Source organism: Giraffa tippelskirchi, chromosome 6 (genome assembly GCF_054371585.1).
Source record: "Giraffa tippelskirchi isolate mGirTip1 chromosome 6, T2T-mGirTip1v1.2.pri, whole genome shotgun sequence".
In the NCBI taxonomy this organism is placed as follows: domain Eukaryota; kingdom Metazoa; phylum Chordata; class Mammalia; order Artiodactyla; family Giraffidae; genus Giraffa; species Giraffa tippelskirchi.
Genome location: NC_137280.1, coordinates 161960630 through 161971923, shown reverse-complemented (window position 1 = coordinate 161971923; position 11294 = coordinate 161960630). Strand labels below are relative to the sequence as shown.

At 39.4% G+C, this 11294-nt stretch overlaps 1 non-coding gene across 1 annotated transcript; it reads left to right on the top strand.

Annotated features, from left to right (window-relative positions):
- Positions 1-7975: 7975 nt before the first annotated feature.
- TRNAF-GAA (transfer RNA phenylalanine (anticodon GAA)) lies at positions 7976-8047 on the top strand. The gene has a single exon. It is a non-coding gene; the product is annotated as a tRNA-Phe (tRNA).
- The last annotated feature ends 3247 nt before the right edge of the window (positions 8048-11294 follow it).

Here is an 11294-nt window from a genome sequence, read left to right as displayed (position 1 = left end):
GCTTTTAAACCCTTAAAAGTGTATGTGTGTGTGTGTGTCTGTGCAGTTTATGTGCTTCCATACCATATGACCTGCTCTATGTCAAGAAGGGAATATGAGAGTAAAATCTGCCTCATTACAGAAATAGAAATTTATATATTCACAAAGGCTACTTTTATAAAAGTGTTAGTCACTCAGTCATGCCTGACTCTGCGATTCTATGGTCTACAGCCTGCCAGGCTCCTCTGTCAATGGAATCCTCCAGGCAAAAATACTACAGTGGGTTGTCATTCTCTTCTTCAGGGGATCTTCCTGACCCAGGGATTGAAACCAGGTCTCCTGCATTGGGTTCCCCAGGTGGTGCTAGTGGTAAAGAACCTGCCTGCCAATGCAGGAGACATAAGAGATGCGGGTTCAATCCCTGGGTCGGTAAGATCCCCTGGAAAAGGAAACAGGTGGATTATTTACCATCTGAGCCACAAGCAGAGACCACATTAATAAATGTACATTGTTAAAGTTGACAATCAGTTTTTGCAAAGGAAAAAAAAAAAGTGTTTTTGGTGTAAGCTGTGACAGGACTTTTCTAAAGCTCGGAGGGACATTGATTTGTAACTAAATGTAGAGAAGGTAGGGTTACTATATCTCCATCATCACCCTCACCCCACATTTTGAGAGGAATAATTATTTTTTACTCTTAATGTGTTTTTTCCTAACAAGACCAAACAAAGTTTCTTCAAAAATGTTTATAAAAAGGACACAAAAAAACATCCACTTCTGCTTCATTAACTACGATAAAGCCTTTTACTGTGTGGATCACAACAAACCGTGGAAAATTCTTAAAGAGATGGGACTACCAGACCACCTTACCGGCCTCCTGAGAAACTTTCATGCAGATCAAGAAGCAACAGTTAGATCTAGACATGTGACAGCTGACTAGTTCAACATTGGGAGAGGAGTACAGCAAGGCTGTATATGTCATCCTGCTTATTTAAGTTATATGCCGAGTACATTATGTGAAATGCCTGGCTGGATGAAGCCCAAGCTGGAATCAACATTGCTGGGAGAAATATCAATAACCTCAGATATGCAGATGACATCACCCTTATGGCAGAAAACCAAGAGGAACTAAAGAGCCTCTTGATGAAGGTGAAAGAGGAGAGTGAAAAAGGTAGCTTAAAACTTAAAATTCAAAAAAACTAAGATCATGACATTTGGTCCCATCACTTCATGGCAAATAGATGGGGAAAAATGGAAACGGTAACAGACTTTTATTTTCTTGGACTCCAAAATCACTGCAGATGGTGACTATAGCCATGATATTAAAAGACACTTCCTCCTTGGAAGAAAAGCTATGACAAACCTAGAAAATGAATTAAAAAGTAGAGACATCACTTTGCTGACAAGGGTCCATCTAGTCAATGCTATGATTTTTCCAGTAGTCATTTATGCACGTGAGAGTTCAGTGAAAGGACTGATGCTGAAGCTCCAATATTTTGGCCACCTGATGTGAAGAGCTGACTCACTGGAAAAGACCCTGATGCCGGGAAAGATTGAAGGCAGGAGGAGAAGGGAATGACAGAGGATGAGATGATTGGATGGCATCACTGATTCAATGGACTTGAGTTTGAGCAAACTCTGGGAGATGGTGAAGGACAGGGAAAACTGGCGTGCTGCAGTCCATGGGGTCGCAAAGAGTTGGACATGACTTTAGCGACTGAACAACAACAACAACACAGGTGAGGATTAGATGTAATTTACACAGGGCTCTAATTAACTAGATCTCCACCCCAGAATCACCTGCAAACTGGAAGCCTTCTATGTCCACATATTTTAATTGCCAAATTTGCTTTTGCCTCCAATAAAAGCCTTTCTCCAAGACGGCAGATTATGCTTCAATCAGCCAACCAATTTTATCCTGATATACCTTTTTGTGTATATGGGTTTCTCACATTGTATTACTGAGATGCTCCAAAATGGAGCATGAAAGACATTTTGAACCTCTGCTCAGTCTTGTTTCTGACCCCTGAAGTCTTGAGTACCTTAAACTGCCTTCTGCTCTTCCTGCTGAAACTGCTTTGACAAAGCTCACAGTTGCACATTAGGCCTCTAACTTCATAAAGACCAAGCTTTCCCAAGTCCCCACTTCAGTAAATTCTTGAGAATGGGAAATTATGTGTTTCTAAAGACCTTTAAAGGGCTTCTCTGGTGGCTCAGCGGTAAAGACTCCATCTGCCAATGCAGGACACAGGTTTGATCCCTGATTCAGGAAGATCCCCAGTGCTGTGGAGCAAATAAGCCCATGTGCCACAACTGTGCAACCTGTGCTTAGAGCCTGGGAACTCCAACTGCTGAGCCCACACGTTGTAACTACTGAAGACCGGGCACCCTAGAGACTGTGCACTGCAACAACAGAAGCCACAGCAAGGAGAAGCCCGTACACCACAGCTAGAGAAAAGTCTGTGCAGCAGTGAAGACCCAGCAAAGCCATAAATAAATAAAAAATAAATAAATAAATAAAGACCATTAAAAATGACCTGGGAAAGAGAACATGGGGTTTTTGAAAGCAGACAGCGGTGGGAATAATTTCAAGACTGACACATATTAGTTTGCGGATTTTGAGGAAGACATTTGACCTCTGTGAATCTAGACTTCTTGTCTATAAAACAATAATCATAAATAATTATAACTTTCCTTCTAGATTGTCGTGAGGGCTTGTGAAGTATTATAGCTGACCAGGCCCAACACTGGGTCCCATCACCCTCTGATGAATGTAGTGCCCAAATCAGACTAAATAGCTCCTATTGTACTGAACAACCAGATGTTCACCCCTGTGGTTGGCTTCTGAGTGAACCTAAATCGAAATATCTCACATAGCAAATAGGGCAACACTCAATTCCCAATTAACCCAGCAACAAAAGCCACAAATGAAACAAGAAAACCTTGGAAGAGTTTCTTTGTTCAGAAGAGGCTTCTTTGATTCTCAGAAGCCTCCCTTAAAATCAAGCAAAATTTTGCTAAATTATCTAAATTTTGCTTACACTTTAAGGTGTGATTCCTCTGAATTAATTCAGTAGTTTATGGTTCTTGTCCCTTATTAAAAAAGTAGTGCTCACTTTGAATCAAAAAGTTGCTCCAAAAGTTGTGCTAGAATGATTTTCATCAGCCAAAGTATCAGTCATCAAGCTTACCTTTATGCCAAAATATTTAGAAATAAAAGGTTAATTTGTGGAACACTAATATTCTTTTCATTCAATCTTCCCTTTTACTAGAGCAGAGTCCTTAGCATGTGGTGAAAAAAATCCTTTGAGATCCCTGGGAAGTTATGGGCAGTCCATGACATCCCCACTTTCCTGACTACATATCTGCTCAAGAGTGAATTTCCAAGTATTCCTAAGTAACACATCCCACAAGATTAAATGCAGAAGCAGACATCTTCTGCATCTTCTAATAAGCCAGATATTCAAGAAATTGCAATTAAAAAAATACCATTCCTTTTGCTAATATTTGGTTTTGAAAAAGAGGGCTTTTTAAAATTTAAAAGCACATTATTCCTATTGAGAGATGTCTCCTGAGAAACCTGTATGAGGGTCAAGAAGCAACAGTTAGAACTGGACATGGAACAGCTGAGTAGTTCAAAATTGGGAAAGGAGTACAAAAAGGCTCTATATTGTCATCCTGCTTATTTAACATATATGCAGAGTACATCATGTGAAATGCTGGGCTGGATGAAGCTCAGGCTAGAATCAAGATTGCTGGGAGAAATATCAATAACTTCACATATGCAGATGACACCACCCTAATAGCAGAAAGCCAAGAGGAACTAAAGAGCCTTTTGAGGAAGAGGAAAGAGAAGAGTGAAAAAGCTGGCTTAAAACTTAACATTCAGAAAACTAAGATCATGACATTCGGTCCCATCACTTCATGGCAAATAGATGGGGAAACAGTGACAGACTTTATTTTCTTGGGCTCCAAAATCACTACAGACAGAGACTGCAGCCATGAAATTAAAAGACACTTCTTCCTTGGAAGAAAAGCTATGACAAACCTAGACAGCATATTAAAAACCAGAAATATTACTTTGCTGACAAAGGTCCGTTTAGTCAAAGCTATGGTTTGTCCAGTAGTCATGTATGGATGTGAGAGTTGGACCATAAAGAAGACTGAGCACCAAAGAATAGATGCTTTGTAACTGTGGTGCTGGAGAAGATTCTCGAGAGTCCTTTTGACAGAAAAGAGATCAAACCAGTCAATCCTAAAGGAAATCAATCCTGAATATTCACTGGAAGGACTGATGCTAAAGTCCCAATACTTTGGTCACCTGATGTGAAGAGCTGACTCATTGGAAAGGACCTTAATGCTGGGAATGATTGAGGGCAGGAGGAGAAGGGGATGACAGAGGATGAGATGGTTAGATGGCATCAGGGACTCAATGGACATGAATTTGAGCAAACTCTGGGAGATAGTGGAGGATGGAGGAAACTGGCATGCTGCAGTCCATGGGTCGCAAAAGGTTGCTCAAGACCTAGTGAGTCAACAACAGCAGTAGGTTTCCTACTGCTCTTATGAATTAAAAAAAGTTTAAAATTTTTCTGATTCAATCTCTAATTTGATAAACATCAACATAAGAGTTCCTGAATAGAAACAATCTGATTCCTACATTTATTTGTCTTCTTTTGTATTTTTCCTGCCAAAGGCTCACATCTTATTGAGGCAGTTATAATCATAATAGCAACACTACAGGAGTTCAGAAATTTTAACTTTTCAAATGCTTTTATTTGTATTATCCTGTTAACCACCCCCAGTCTATCAGATGAACATAGTTACCACTTGCCATTATTTTGACAATGAAAAGGGTAAAATTTACACAAAATGGCTAGACTGTCAACTGGTAGGTAGTGATACCAAGCAGGATACTCCTCACCGGGACTACTGGGCATGGAAGCCTTTCTGTGTCCCTTGGTTGTTGTTTGTAGGGAATAGACTTCAGCCTTCCTGACCTTCCCTGATTTTCAAAGAACAGGTTCAAACAGCTGCTAAACAGGAAAAGGAGGAGATGCAGAGACAAGGGAGGAGCAGTTAAGAAATAATAGTACGGCCTTGGGCCAGGATCCTGGTTCTGCCTCAAGGAATACACATCACAATATCTTTGAGCTCTTCTGCAGAGCTAAAATCCCCAACAAATGGAAGACATTAACTACATGGCATTGACGAAGACTCTTGAGAGTCCTTTGGACTGCAAGGAGATCTGACCAGTCCATCCTAAAGGAGATCAGTCCTGGGTGTTCATTGGAAGGACTGATGTTGAAGCTGAAACTCCAATACTTTGGCCACCTGATGCGAAGAGCTGATTTATTGGAAAAGACCCTGATGCTGGGAAAGATTGAGGGCAGGGGGAGAAGGGGATGGCAGAGGCTGAGATAGTTGGGTGGCATCACTGACTCAGTGGACATGAATTTGAGCAAGTTCTGGGAGATGGTGAAGGACAAGAAAGCCTGGCGTGCTGTAGTCCATGGGGTCACAAAGATTTGAACAGGACTGATGGACTGAACAACAACAAGAACAACTTGATGAAGCAGTCTTCATTTCAGAGAGGAGGTCACAGTTTGATAACCTTGAGAACCAGGGAAGCTCATCGAGAGACCACCTGAGTAAGGATCATAGGAATGCAGGCCCTGCATACACCCCGATCCTTATCAGCAACCTTCCCCTTGAGCAAAGGCTATGAATCTCCTCACCAAATCCCACCATCCTTCTTCCCCATACTTGGGTTGGGACGAACAGTTTTGAGGTCATTAGCACACGGTGTCCCTCTTTGCCTGGCAAAGCAATAAAGCTAATCTTTTCGACTTTACCCAAAACTCCAGATTCAGTTCCACACAGTACACAGAGGCCAATTTTTCAGCCTCAGTAGTAGTGTTGAAACGAAAGCCAAAATCTATTGACCTTTAAACTACAAAACCTCTAATTAGGAGTAAAACTCAGAAGTCAAACCACAGGAGTGTGCCTCATTCCAGTGCCAAGATTACATTTTAACTTGCATCAACAAATGCTAATCCTGGGCTTCCCTGGTGACTCAGTGATAGAGAGTCCACCTGTCAATGCTGAAGCTGGGTTGGATCCTTGATCTGGGAAGATCCCACATTCCCTGGAGCTACTAAGCCCGTGTGCCACAACTATTGAGCCACTGCTCTGGAGCCTGGGAGCCGCAACTACTGAAGCCTGTGTGCATAAAGCGGGTGCCCCACACCGAGAGAAGCCACCACAATGAGAAGTCCATGTGCTACTAGAGAGTAGCCCTCACTCATCACAATTAGAGAAAGCCTGCTAGCAACTAAAATCCAACAAGGCCAAAGAATAAATTATAAGTGATAATATGCTAATCCCAGAGGAAGAATCTACTTTCACATTCTTGAGTAAGAAATGTTTACTAAAAACAAAACAAAACAAAAAAAAACACTTCTAGGAAAAGTTTATTCTGAGATAACCCAAAGTTTTAAGCAGCAACTCTTAATGGGTTTTGCTATAAATACTATAGTTTAATTTATTTATATTTGTGAAGAGTTTACTCACCTCCACCCTAATGCTTCCATAGTGTATCTTAGTTCTATGCTATGCTATGCTAAGTCACTTCAGTCGTGTCCGACTCTGTGCGACCCCATAGACGGCAGCCCACCAGGCTCCCCCGTCCCTGGGATTCTCCAGGCAAGAATACTGGAGTGGGTTGCCATTTCCTTCTCCAGTGCATGAGAGGGAAAAGTGAAAGTGAAGTCGCTCAGTCGTGTCCGACTCTTAGCGACCCTATGGACTGCAGCCTACCAGGCTCCTCTGTCCATGGGAGTTTCCAGGCAAGAGTACTGGAGTGGGTTGCCATTGCCTTCTCCTAGGCATAGCAAAAATTGTTTCAGTTTATTTTAATTTCTAGAATTCATTAAACATTTTCTTTTTCTTTAATTTTTATTTTATATTGGGAGATAGTTGATTTGCAATGCTGTTAGCTTCAAGTGTACAGCAAACTGATTCAATTATACATATATCCATTCTTTTTCAGATTCATTTCTTGTACAGGTTATTATAGAATATTGAATAGAGTTCTCTGTGATATACAGTAGGTCTAAGTTGGTTATCTATTTTGCATATGTTATTTGCTCAGTCATGTCCAACACTTTGTAACTCCATGAACTGTAGCCTGCCAGGCTCCTCTGTCCATGGAATTTTACAGGCAAGAATACTGGAGTGGGTAGCCATTCCCTTCTCCAGGGGTCTTACTGATCCACGGATCAAACCCAGGTCTTCCACATTGTAGGCAGATTTTCTACCATCTGAGCCACCAGGGAAGCCCATTTTATATATAGTAGTGTTTATATGTTAATCCCTAGAGACTATCATACTAAGTGAAGTCAAAGAGAGAAAGACAAATATCATATGATATCACTTATATGTGGAATCTAAAAAAAAAATTATACAAATGAAACATTTAGAGAACAGAACAGATTCACAGATTTTGAGAACAAATTTATGGTTACCAAAGGGGAAAGATGTAGGGGAGGGATAAATTAGGCATAGCAAATTGTAACTGCCACATACTTCTATTGCTTAAATTGTTTTTTTAATTTTGATATTCATGACAAACTATTACTCAGTTTTAGCATCCCACAGAAGTCTAAAATTCTTGGGCAATAATTCAGAGAGTGACCTTACTTTCTACTTCTTGGTGGTTTAAATACCTAATTATATAAGATAACTCCTATAAAATATAGCTCTTCTATATTTTAGCAGTTTTAATTTATTTACCAGTGACATGGTTTTCCTGAAGATCTCTTATTCCTAGGACGTAAAGCATAATATGATTTTGCTGCTCTGTAACATAATGATAAATTGTGTATTCTGGGCATTTATATTAGCTTTTCCCAAAGAACTTTTATATTTTAAATGTTAATATTACTTCTTATTTCATATATATATATGAGTGTATATATGTGTATATATATATAGGGCTTCCCTGGTGGCTCAGACGGTAAAGCGTCTGCCTGAAGTGCAGGAGACCCGGGTTCAATCCCTGGGTTGGGAAGATCCCCTGGAGAAGGAAATGGCAACCTTCTCCAGTACTCTTGCCCGGAAAATTCCATGGACTGAGAAGACTGGTAGGCTACAGTCCATGGGGTCGCAAAGAGTCAGACACGACTGAGCGACTTCACTTTACTTCACATATATATATTCATATTTATATATACATATGTAGGTGTATGGGATTCCCAGGTGGTTCTAGTGGTAAAGAACTCCACTGCCAATTCAGAAGACATAAGAGATAGGGGTTTGATCCCTGGGTTGAGAATATACCCTGGAGGAGGTCATGGCAACCTACTCCAGTATTCTTGCCTGGAGTATTCCAGGGACAGAGGAGCCTGGCAGGCTATGGTCCATAGGGTGACAAAGAGTCAACACAACTGAAATGACTTAGCATACACATGCATGTATGTGCATATAAAATGTTTTGCAAGTACACAATGTTTTACTAACACTCCCACCAACTCGTGAAACTCCTCTTTCAATAAATATGCTTTGGAAGATAATGCATTATATATTGTCATTTTCAACTTTGATCTTGGTAGTAAAGATAGATTATGGTACAACTTTCTTATACCATTTGATAACGAGAACTTTCTAATACTAACATGGAATAAGCATAGGGAGGCATTTTAACCCAGAGAATCATATTGCCTTACTGTGTTTTTCTATTGATTTTTGGTTTCATTACCATCTTGATTTATTAAAGTAGAAGTCCTCTCAAAAATCTTTGTTTCCTTTATCATGTTTAAGAAACAGAAATTTTAGTCATATTTTTCAAGACATACTATAATAAGTTAAAACAACTGACAGAAATAATGGAGTAGAATATGTTCAGACTATACTATTGACTCTATATTACCCTTATTTTGTTCTATTTTCCCATGCAATGTTCAGCCCAATAGTTAGTCTCTGCGGACACCCAGAACATTTACCTCAACAGTCCACTTCTCTCCATTTCAATACTACAAGGCTAGTGAATTCCACCACCACCTCTGCCTGTGGCAATAGTCTCCTTCTTTGCTTATAGTTGTGCTGTTATAGCAGCTTTTCCAGATGATCACTCACTACTTAAAATACTTTAAGGCTTAAAAAACTCCTTAATCTGACTTACAATGTTCTTTTTGCTGCCACTTTGTTTTCTTCTCAACTTCCATCTCTTTCCCATCATCCACTTTCCAACTGCACTGGAATTTCTATTCTTTCAAACTAATTTTTGCTTGAATGAATCTTTGTGCTACCTTCTCATTCTGCATGATATGTTCTTTTCACTGACTTCTGCTTAACTGGCTTATTGGGCCACTCAAATTTCAACTAAATGTTATCTTCCATTGATCACCCAATGTACAATGGCCACAGATATATCTGCATGGAATTTACCATTATCTGATATTATTTGTGCTTTATTTTTTTTAAAAAAATTCTCTCCCTTCCACTTAAATATAAACCCAGTATATGCTATCTTATTCTTTGTCATTTACACTACTGTCTAATACACGTGCTTAGTTGCTCAGTTGTGTCCGACTCTTTGTCACCCCATGGAGCCCCACCAGGCTCCTCTGTCCATGGGATTCTCTAGGCAAGAATATTGGAGTGGGTTGCCATGTCCTCCTCCAGGGGATTTTCCCAGCCCAGGGGTGGAACCCAGGTCTCCCGCACTGCAGGCAGATTCTTTTCCATCTATCTAAGCTACCAGGGAAGCCTGCCTGATATATAGTGGACAATAAATGTTTGTACAATGTTGAGGAATAATTAACAAACCAAATAACTAAACATTAGTTCAAATATGTCAAAGAAAATTTCCCAACAGGTTTGCTCTAATTCAAGGAATTTTTCAGCATTCAGGCTGATGAAAGGTGTTCTGACTTGGAATTTTTAAATTTCTCCTAGGACTAAGCTTTGCTTTAAGGGGAAAATTGTTCTATTATAGTGCAAATTTACTGCACTAAAATTCTCAACAATTATCACAAGAGCCTTATCAAGCTGAGCAATGTAAAATGCTTTAACTTATAACCACAGAAAGTGTTCCCTATATTCTCCAATTCAAGACTGGGGGTGGGGGAATATCCTCTTGTTACAAACAAAAAATATTTTTAAATGAATCATGTCTAAATTGTACTATAATAAAGTATTATTTTAGGAATAGCTTTGTCAAATTGAACATGCTAGTGAACATTCTTCTCTGTATCACTATCTCAATGATACTGACAGACACTAATATATAATTATTTGAATCAAACTTTTGAAATAAGCATCTTTTAGCAATTTTTCAATATTGCTATTTCACATTGAGTACCAGATGTCAGAAGAGTTGAAAACATGTTTATTTTGGTCTTTAGGTCCTTCAGGATTTTTCTGACTCAATACCATCCTCATCTTGCATGGATGTGTATTTAGACTCATTGAGTGAACAGGCTTTGAGGAACAGCAATCTGAATACTCCTAAAAGAAATGATACGGCCACCTGCACTTTTGGAAAATTGTAAAAAGAGCTATAGAAGTCTTTCTAAGGCAGGAAATATCAATAAATAATATTTTAAAGATTTTTGGATTTCTGAGGAACTTGGAGACTGATTAATGTGCAAGTTCTTAAATCTAAAGAAAAATAGACATGAAGTGAGCTTGATGATTTATAAATCTGAAAGAAAAAAATGTTACCAAAGTTTAATGTGATTGTGATTTCAGAAGAAACAGCAGAATATGCTTCTGTAATTGTCAAATGGTATGTTCAAATTAGTTTGGATATACACCAGCTATTCTCCTATCTATAGGAACTGAGGCCAAAGGTTTAATTTTCTGATCCATTGGAAAGATCCTTCTGCTGAGGGAGAGATAATTTAATCATAAATTACAATTAGGTTAAGTGCTATAAAGTACTATCACATGACACTCTAAGCACACTTACCATAGGAGTCAGAGAAAATAAAACTTGAGCTGAGATGTGAAGAGGAAGTGGAGGTGGGAAGGCCTGGAAGTAGATCCAGCATTCCTAAGAAGTAAACAATTGCGAGTATTCCTGAAAAATCCAGATTGAGTAGATCTTAACAAATTTTTCTTAGGGTTCTATCTGATGGTGGAATTAATTTTCTGTGGGCAAATGGGGAAATTTTAAAGATTAAAGTAATGTTTGGTTTGTGGGTGTTAGTTGCTCAGTCGTGTCCGACTCTGTGACCTCATGGAATATGGGTTCCCGTGCGAGCCACCTGGCTCTTCTGCCCATGGAATTCTCCAGGCAAGAATATTGGGGTGTG